Consider the following 10,771-nt stretch of genomic DNA (forward strand, 5'->3'; position numbering starts at 1 on the left):
TAACCTGCATGATAAAAATGAATACCTTATTCGGTTTCATCAGGAAAATGGAGCGCTGCTCAGAAAAAATATGCAACGGTAGCTCATGAAATGTTAACTATCGTTAAATGTGTTTTAAAATTTCAGGATGATCTTTACAATCAGAAATTTGTGATAAAAATAGATGCTCAATCAGTCAAATATATGTTTGATAAAGATTTTAAACATGATGCATCAAAATTAATATTTGCTAGGTGGCAGGCACAATTAGCCCCTTTTGATTTCGAAATTCATTATAAAAAGGGAAGTGATAAGTCCCTCCCAGACTTCTTATCTAGAGAATATCTTTCTTCTATATCTTTCTTCTGATGGGCTTTCTTGACTTCTTTCCTGATAAAAATTTGATTATGATTTTGAAGGCAGTTCCTCTTAATAGAGATTGACAGGAACTTATATTATGGAAAATTATAGATGGAATGGTGATGGATATCGTCGATGATTACATGATTGAACAAGAGCTTTATGAAAGATTTTATTGTTATGAAGTTTATAGCCTCTTGAATGATTAAAAATATAACCTCTTGAATGAATAAAACTAAATGCTATGTTTGCAGGATGGATCCTCCTTGGATAACCAAGGCTAGAGGAAAAGGCAGTTATACTCGCGAGGGGAAAATCATCCCCAAGTTCATCAAGATCATCATACGAATCTTCATCATCTAGTACTCCAATTATACAAAAGGGAGGAATGAGTTTATATAACTTAAACTCTAGAGCACAAGAAAAAGCTTCATCATCAATACATCTAGAAGATATTCGAGAAAGTGATCCATTATATGCTAAACTACAGGAGTTTCTAACTCAAAAGCAAGGTGATTCTTTTGCTTCAATCGCCAAAGAAGAAATTGATGATATCAAAACATATGAAAAGGTAGGAAAAAGAGAAATGATATTTCTCTTAGAAAACTCTGACATACAAAGAAGAGAAGAACCTTGGAAGATATTCCAGAGGTATTTAGTTAATGGGCTTTATTTCCCGGGTGAGTCATACAAAATTCAGAAATATTATGAGACTCTGCTGATAAGCACAGGTGTTGAATTTCAACATTTTTCAGGGTATAATACAAGTGAGAATGTTTATAACTTCTCTAAAATGATTATAAAGCACGTCATTCATATTGAAGATTGGGGTATTTCCTCAATTACTGAAAGACAATTCAGTCTAAACAAAGTCATGGTAAGCTTTACCTATTGGGATTATATTCAGGCATTTAACAAAGTTCTCTGTTATAACAATGAGAGGCATAAACATACTTTGTTTATAAAAGCATGTGCCAAGATATTTGCGAATCCTATACCAAATTGGTTTTAAACTGGTGGTCATACCACGGGCCAACAATAAAAATATTGCCCGAACCATTTCTCAATTTATACAAAGAATGGGTCAAGGTTTCCCCAGATCTCAACAAGTTATATCAGCAAGAACATATTTGTTATTTTCAACAAATTGAACAGATATATTTTTTTATAAAATTCTCTGTTCCATGGATTCATAAATGGGTTCCGGAAGTAGATTTCACTGAGGAACAAATTCCTTGCCTATACAGAACTTATTATAACAATTTTTGGGACAAGTTGATGAGAAAGATCCTCAACAAAGTCCATATACGGACAAGAACTGCTGGATCTAATTACGAAAACCATACACGATTATAAATCAATTCCTAATAAAGGAATAATGACTGATGACTCAACCTCCGTAAAACATATGGCTAGAAAAATTTCTAATCATGATGAAGGAGAACAAAATGAAATGATTATGAAATATCTAGAAGAGGTAAAGAAGAAGATTCTTCTAAATATAAGTCATTACGCAAAATTAAATTCATCAATGCGTAGTGAAACAAGTGAAGATATGCACGAAGCCCAACAATACGAAGAAGAAAGTCCAGCGGATGCACTGAAGAAAGTCGAAGATTTTTTGGCAAAATTAAAGGACAAAGTATAAAGCTTGTCCGCGTCGGTAGCAGGCCTGCGCTACTGTAGCAACACTGTTCACCAACAGTAGATACACTGTTACCAGGGCCCAGATAGAGGCCCAGTATCCTGTACAAAGATGCTTTATTTTTTCTATAAATAGGTTTGTTTTTCTTTAATTAAGAGCAGGTTTTAGAAACCCTCTCTTCCCTTTTGTACTCTCTCTCTCTTGTAAACTTTTCTTACTAAGTATTGTAAGCTTGCCGGATTTTGGCCGAAATAGTAAAGTGTGCGTTTTGGTAACAACATGGTATTTTCTTTGCTCTTTATTCCTGTCTTTTAATTTTATAAATTCTCCGATCTAAGCCGTGACTATGTCCGGCTAAAAAATTTATATCTATGCTGGATAACTAACTTCTCTTTTAAATAGACCATGAACAGATCTAAGCTTTATTTAAATATAGAAGAATTTTAGTATGGCTTCTCGACTTGGTTCTGAGATTGAGGTACAGTCGGATCTAGTACTACTTTTATTGGCTTTGTCTTTGTGACTCCGTCTGATGAGCCGTGGTTTTTTAGCCCAAAATTAAGTTTGATAAGTAGGGCGCCTTATACCCGGTTAGAACTATCAGACACATGGGCTCAATAAAAGTATGTATTAGCTTCTTGACAGGCCTTTTGCTTGGGTAAAATAATTAAACCATGTAGTCTGAGAAACTATGTTAAAATTCTTGTATATTTCGATTCTTATGTAGTTGGACTACCTCTAAGGATATTGACTTGCTTGATCTATGACTTGGCGGATTACCGCCAAATCAGTGATCCTGTATCGTTGGTATCAGAGCCTAGGAACTTTCATGGTATATATATATTATTGATGTGAAGTATTTCGGCATAGATATATTCTCGTTGTTTATGGATCAAGAAGATATTAAAAGCACTCGACTAAAAGAGGTAGATATACCTCAAAACCTTGACTTGCTAAGCAAATGGACTATTTCGAAAGTTAATATAAAAACCAGTTATGATTATGGTTGGTTTGATAAGATATCTAATAAACAGTTGATTAAAACAACTGAACAATCCTTGGCGTTAAACTCGTCCGAACAAACTATTCATTTATTAAATAAGCGTGATATTGAATTATATAAATCTCAGTATAAATTCTTGCATATTGGCATGGTTCAAATTGCTTTTAAAACCTTTAACTCTTAAAGGGTTACCAGAGACTTTCCTAGCTGCTCTACGAGATGCGAGGAATTTAAATTTTCGCCAATCCTTAATGGGTTCGATAGAATCTACGGTGGCCTATGGTCCAGTTTATTTTAATGCTCAGCCCAATTTGCAGTTATCTTTGACTGATTCTAATATAGTAGATGCTTTAACTTTGAATGTTAAAACGCATGGTTATAATTATGCACCTGGATCTGAATTAATTTGCTTGTCGTATAGAATCTATTATAAATTACTTGCTACTTTGAATGCTAGATGTAAGTTATATGATACATCTGATCAAACTATTTTGGTAGAAACTAATTTCGCCAGTTCTAAGGTCACTACTAGAAGACCTATAAAATGGGAAGAAATTAATTTTCCTACCACTTGGATTTTAGATTTTGTTATACCCCCTGAGCAAATGACCGATGCTGTCATTAATTCTGAATATTCTCATATTAGTCAAAATTCAGATGGAAAAATTTGTATGCAGTTTGATGAAAAAAGTGTTACTTATAGTAGACATTTTTTTGCTTCTGATAGAAGACTGGCTATTCAACATATTTCTCCGATAGAACCTTGTTATGGTATAGCTAGAAATCGCGCTGCTTCATTACATACTTTATCAACAGTTATATCTGTAGAAAAACAAAAAATTAAAATTGATCCTCGGTTAAACATCGTTCAAACTAATGATAAATCATCTGATGTTTCTGATAAGGATATTCCTTCTGTATCCGAGATGGATTTTAATCTTAATGATACTTAATGATGAGTGAACATCAAATTGATTTTAGTCCACGTTCACTGGCAAGAAAATATATTCAAAACGAATTTTTAAATGAAAAATGGAACCGGTTTAAAACTTGGTATTTTGACACTTATAGTGCAGAAGATTTAAATAATATTTCTCAAGAGTTTTATGAAACTTGTGCATTACATAATCATATTATGTTCTTTGTGCCTTGGTTTATAACCACTTATTTGCCTTTATTCATCAACGTTCTTGAACGATCTTACAAAGATGAATCAGGTAATATTATTCAATCCATTTATCCTCCTCAATCTCCGTTTATTTTACTAAATAATACTGGTATTACTTTAACTGCTTTTCATAAATTTATTGATAATGAAGTCGCCGCAGTAAGTATAAATGAAATTAATCATCTTATTTCTCAAAATAATTATTTGGGTCTTTATGTTAAAGTTATTGGTGAACATATTTGTTCTCTAGACAAAAAAATTAGATAGTCTGTCTAATTTGATTGTTCAAATTGATAATAAGCTAAAATTTGTGAAACAAGTTTCGGAACAAGCTTCTTCGTCAAAACAGCCTGATGTTCATATTCAAAGGCCTCCTGAGATTCAGGATTTTATTCTTAGACCTTTACACGACCTTGAAAATCTTCTTGATAAAAAGTTTTCTCAATTTGGTGCAAGTGCGAAACCGAAAAGTCTCGCTGAAGATTTTGCAGATGAGATGGAAGCCACTTTTGATTTCGAAACTCAAATGGAAATGGAAGTTAATAAACTTCATGGGTATCCAAAGAAGAATAGTGGTAATACTGCATATGCTAGAAATCCTAGCACGCAAACATATTACTATCCTAGGCCTACTCCTCCTACTCCTCAAGATGTTTTAATAGAGGAAAGAGATTGGAATCAAACTAACACTTCTTATAGTGGAAGTGAATAAAATATTATTATTATTATTATTATTATTATTATTTATTGTTGTTGTTGTTGTTGTTGTTGTTGTTGTTGTTGTTGTTGTTATTATTATTATTATTATTTGCAGAAAGAGTAAAGAAGACTCTTAGAAATTCACAAGAAATTATTCCCTATAGTGATTTTACTTATGGAAAGCTTATTGGTGTTTGCACGCAAGAAGGAATAAATTTGTGCAATGAGTTAAAACTCTCAAGACAGCTTAAATTGGATAAGCTTAGAGAAAAGTCTCAATTAGGAGATTTTTGTACTCAATTCGGTTTACCGGATGCTTCAAAAAGCACCACCCGAGAAACTTCTAAATCAGAATCTCATAGATCTCATTATAAGAAAAGAAGATCTAGAAGAAGGACTAGAGAAGAAAGAGATTAGCGTAGGGCTCATCGTAAATCTCATAGATTTACTAAGAATAGGTCAAGACGAAATCTTGAAAAGATTAAGTGTTATAAATATGGAAAATTTGGGCATATAGCTCCAAATTGTAAGCTAGAAAAGCTTAAGACTCTGGAACTTGATGATGATATTCAAGAGAATATTTATAGTTTTCTATATACTTCTGGTTCCGAATCAGATTATGATGATTCTGAAGCAAGTTATGCAACAGAGGAGGAGCAACCTGAGTCATCTAGTAAGGTTCAACAAGATTCAAATGATGCTTGCAAATGTCATGGTGATAGTTGTCACTGCGAACATGATGAATTCTACAAGTTACAATCTTAGTTTGAAGACATGAATATGTTCACTATCACTGCAGACAATGTAATAGAGCTTCTAAAAGAAGTTACCAATAATACTCTTCATGAAAAGATCATTCAATTGGCTGCTGGTAAAACTAGCTCTTCATCTAATATTCCTAATGATAAAAAGGTTAAAGATGAGTTTAATTATTCTGCTCCATACTCCTTATCTGAAGTTCATAATAGACTCTCTTCTAAACAAACCATGATTATTCGCGATACCTCTTTTGATGATTTAAAAGGAGAAATTGAACATTTGAAGGAAGAAATTAAATTTCTTAAACAAAATCATATTATTTGTGATCACCGTCTTACTCAGATTGAGTCTGCTAATAGCAAAGGAAAAAATAAGGTTGATGATTCTACTGCTGAAGAGAATACGCTTGCCAATACTTTGAATATTGATCCGAAACAAAATATGTTTTTAGGAATGATGCAAATTGTTACAGCTCATAAAATGGTATGTTAAATGTACTATATTAATTGATAATACTTTTTCTATAACTAACATTGCTATGATTGATAGTGGCGCTGATGTGAGTTGCATTCAAGAAGGTCTTGTACCTACTAAATATTTTGAAAAAACAACTCATATGGTTAAATCTGCATCTGGTCATGCTTTAGATATAAAGTATAAATTATCTAATACTCGTATTTGCCAGAATAAAGTTTGTATTCCTCACTTCTTTTTCTTAGTAAAAAATCAGCTATACCCTCCTATTATTCTAGGAACTCCTTTTATAAATGCAATTTATCCTTATACTAATATAAATGCTAAAGCATTTTCTGCTACTTATAAAAATCAAGATATTAGTTATACTTTTATCACCGAGCCTATTTCTAGAGATATTAATGCTCTAATTGAAATGAAACAAAAGAATGTTGATTATTTACAACTTGAGATATTTAGTATGAATATATTCGATACTTTAAAATCTGCTAAAGTACAGGAAAAGATTAAACTTATTTCTGAAAAAATGGTCATTGATATTTGTGCTGATCATCCTAGTGCTTTTTGGAATACAAAAAAGCATCTTGTAACTCTTCCATATGAAGATGATTTCTATGAGGAAAATATCCCTACCAAATCTCGTCCTTGTCAGATGAATACCGAATTGGTTGAATTCTGACAAAAAGGAAATTGATAATTTATTACAAAAAGGTTTGATAAAGCCTTCCAAGTCACCATGATCGTGTACTGCTTTTTATGTTAATAACGTAGCAGAAAAAGAACGAGGTGTTCCTAGGTTAGTTATAAATTATAAACCTTTAAATAAATTTTTAAAATGGATTAGGTATCCTATTCCAAACAAAAGGGATTTATTATCAAGATTATATGATGCTAATATCTTTTCAAAATTTGATTTAAAATCTGGATATTGGCAAATCCAAATATTTAAAGACCATTCTTATAGAATGACATTTAATGTTCCGTTTGGACAATACGAATGGAATGTAATGCCCTTTGGTTTAAAAAATGCTCCCTCGGAATTTCAAAAGATTATGAATGATATTTTTAATCCTTATTTGGATTTCATCATAGTTTATATTGATGATATTTTGGTTTACTCAAAGACTCTTGAAATGCATATTAAGCATCTAGACATTTTTTAGAAAATAGTTATACAAAATGGTTTGGTCATATCTAAACCTAAAATGAGTCTTTTTCAAACAGAAGTTAGATTTTTGGGTCATTTGATTTGTCAAGGAAAAATGACTCCTATTCAGCGAACTATTGAATTCACATCAAAATTCCATTATTACAGATAGGACGCAATTGCAACGGTTTCTGGGAAGTTTAAATTACATCTCCCCCTTCTACAAAAAATTGTCTCGAGATTTAGCTCCGTTATACGACAGGCTAAAAAAAGATCATAAGAAGCCTTGGACTAATAGTCTCACAGATCTTGTAAAGACTATTAAAGAAATAGTTAAATATTTGCCTTGTTTAACCCTTGCTAATCCTGCTTGAACAAAGATCGTTGAGACAGATGTGTCCAATATGGGTTATGGTGGAATATTAAAACAGATTAACCCACATAATAAAAATGAATACCTTATTCGGTTTCATTCAGGAAAATGGAGTGATGCTCAGAAAAAACATGCCACAGTAGCTCATGAAATGTTAACTATCGTTAAATGTGTTTTAAAATTTCAGGCTGATCTTTACAATCAGAAATTTGTGATAAAAACAGATGCTCAATCAGTCAAATATATGTTTGATAAAAGATTTTAAACATGATGCATCAAAATTAATATTTGCTAGGTGGCAGGCACAATTAGCCCCTTTTGATTTCGAAATTCATTATAAAAGGGAAGTGATAATTCCCTCCCAGACTTCTTATCTAGAGAATTATCTTTACTTCTTAAAAAAATGAGTTTTCTTGACTTCTTTACTGATATTACTTTGGTTACAATTTTGAAGGCAGTTCCTCTTAATAGAGATTTACAGGAACGTATTTTATTGAGAATTATAGACGGAATGGTGATGGATATCGTCGCTAATTACATGATTGAACAAGAACTTTATGAGAGATTTTATTGTTCTGAAGTTTATGACCTTTTAGATGATTAAAACTAAATGCTATGTTTGCAGGATGGATCCTCCTTGGGTAACCAAGGCTAGAGGAAGGGGCAGTTATACTCGCGGAAGGGGAAGATCATCCTCCTCAAAACAATCAGGATCGTCATACGGATCCTCATCCAGCTCTCCAATTATACAAAGGGGAGGAATGAGCTTGGTAAAACTAACAAGCTCTTCAAAAGAAGCTACTTCTTCGATACATCTGGATGATATTCCAGAAAATAATTCATTATACGCCCAACTGAGAGCATATTTATCTCAAAAGCAAAGTGATACTTTTGCATCGGTGGCGAAAGAAGAGGTTGATGATATTAGATCCTATGAAAGGGTAGTAAAGAAAGAAATGATATTTCTTATTGAAAACTCTAAGATCCAGAGAAAAGAAGAACTCTGGAAGATATTCCAGCGATATTTACTTAACGGATTATACTTCCCAGGAGAGTCATACAAAACTAGTTTGTATTACGAGACCATTTTAACGAATACAGGTAGTGTTGAATTTAAGCACTTTTCAGGTTATAACACCAGCGAGAACGTTTATAACTTCTCCAAAATGATCATAAAGAAGATTATATCAATTGAAGATTGGGGTATATCCTCGATGAAAGAAAGGCAGATCAGCCTCAATAAAATCCCTACCAATTTCACTTATTGGGATTATATTAACGCTCTCAGCAAAGTCCTTTACTATAACAATGAAAGGCATAAACATACTTGGTTTATCAAGGTGTGTGCAAAGATATTTGTTGACCCAATTCCTAACTGGTTCTTGAACTGGTGGTCATACCACGGACCGATGGTAAAGATTTTACCTCATCCCTTTTTAAAGTTATACAAAAACTGGGTTAAGGTTTCACCAGACCTTAATGATTTATACCACTCAGATCATGTTTGTTATATAGAACAAATTGAACAAATTTATTTCTTCATAGAATTCTCGATTCCATAGATCCATAAATGGACCCCGGAAGTAGGTTTTACTAAAGAACAAATTCCATGCTTATATCGGATTTATTATAATAATTTTTGGGATAAATTAATAAAGAAGGATCCCATGACTAAATCATTATATGGCCAAGAATTATTGGACTCTATTTCTCAAAGAATCTAAGATTATGGTACTATTCCTCACAAAGGAATAATTGCTGACAACTCCGTCAAACATATTGCCAGAAGAATTTCCATTCAAGATGGAAATAAAGAAGAAATAATAAAGGAGTATTTGGATGAAATTAGGAGGAATCTACTCCTCAATATCACTCACTACGAAAAATCAGACACTTCAATGAGAAGTGAAACAAGTGATGATATCACAGATGATGCTCAAGAGGCCCAACCTTGTGAATCGTCGAAACCCGTGACAGAAGATATGGTGTCCAAAGCAGAAGATTTACTTAGGGAGTTGAAAAAGAAAGACAAGATGACCACTATTGATTAACAGTAGATACACTGTTACTGTACATTTGGGACCCATTGATAAGGGACCCATGGTCACTGTAAATCACTGTAGATCGGTCACTGTAGATCACTGTAGATAGATCCCTTTTTCTTCTATAAATAAGGTCTTTTGTAGTTTGAAGGAGGGCACCGAAAAAACGCTCTCTCTTCGTTTTAAGCTTTTTTCTCTTGCTTTCTTGTGTTATATTGTAAGTTGTGAGTTTGCCGGAGTACCGGAGTTTGTATAATATCAAGTATTTCCATAGGCCCTGCTTTTTGGCCACAAGGTACTTTCTTTCATTCTTCCTTCTTATAACTTTTTCATCTTCTCCGATCTAAGCCGTGACTATGTCCGGCTAAAAATATATATCTATGCCGGATAACTAACTTCTCTTTTATATAAACCATGAACGGATCTAAGCTTTATTTAAATATAGAGGAATTTTAGTATGGCTTCTCGACTTGGTTCTGAGATTGAGGTACAGTCAGATCTAGTACTACTTTTATTGGCTTTGTCTTTGTGACTTCATATGATGAGCCGTGGTTTTTAGCCCGAAAAAGAGTTTGATAAGTAGGGCGCCTTATACCCGGTTAGAGCTATCAGATACATGGGCTTAATAAAAGTATGTATTAGATTATTGACAGGCCCTTTGCTTGGGTAAAATAATTAAACCATGCAGTCTGAGAAACTATATTAAAATTCTTGTGTATTTCAATTCTTATGTAGTTAGACTACCTCTAAGGATATTGACTTGCTTGATCTATGACTGGGCGGACCACCGCCAGGTCAGTGATCCTGTATCGTTGGTATGAGAGCCTAGGAACTTTCATGGTATATATATAATTGATGTGAAGAATTTCGGCATAGATATATTCTCTCTTTTATGGATCAAGAAGATATTAAAGGCAGTCGTCTAGAAGAGGTAGATATACCTCAAAACCTTGATTTGTTAAACAAATGGACTATTCCGAAAGTTAATATAAAAACCATTTATGATTATGGTTGGTTTGATAAGATTTCTAATAAACAGTTGATTAAAACAACTGAACAATCCTTGGCGTTAAACTCGTCCGAACAAACTATTCGTTTATTAAATAAGCGTGATATTGAATT

The sequence above is a fragment of the Solanum tuberosum genome, unplaced genomic scaffold (assembly GCF_000226075.1).
Source record: "Solanum tuberosum cultivar DM 1-3 516 R44 unplaced genomic scaffold, SolTub_3.0 scf00132, whole genome shotgun sequence".
NCBI lineage: Eukaryota > Viridiplantae > Streptophyta > Magnoliopsida > Solanales > Solanaceae > Solanum > Solanum tuberosum.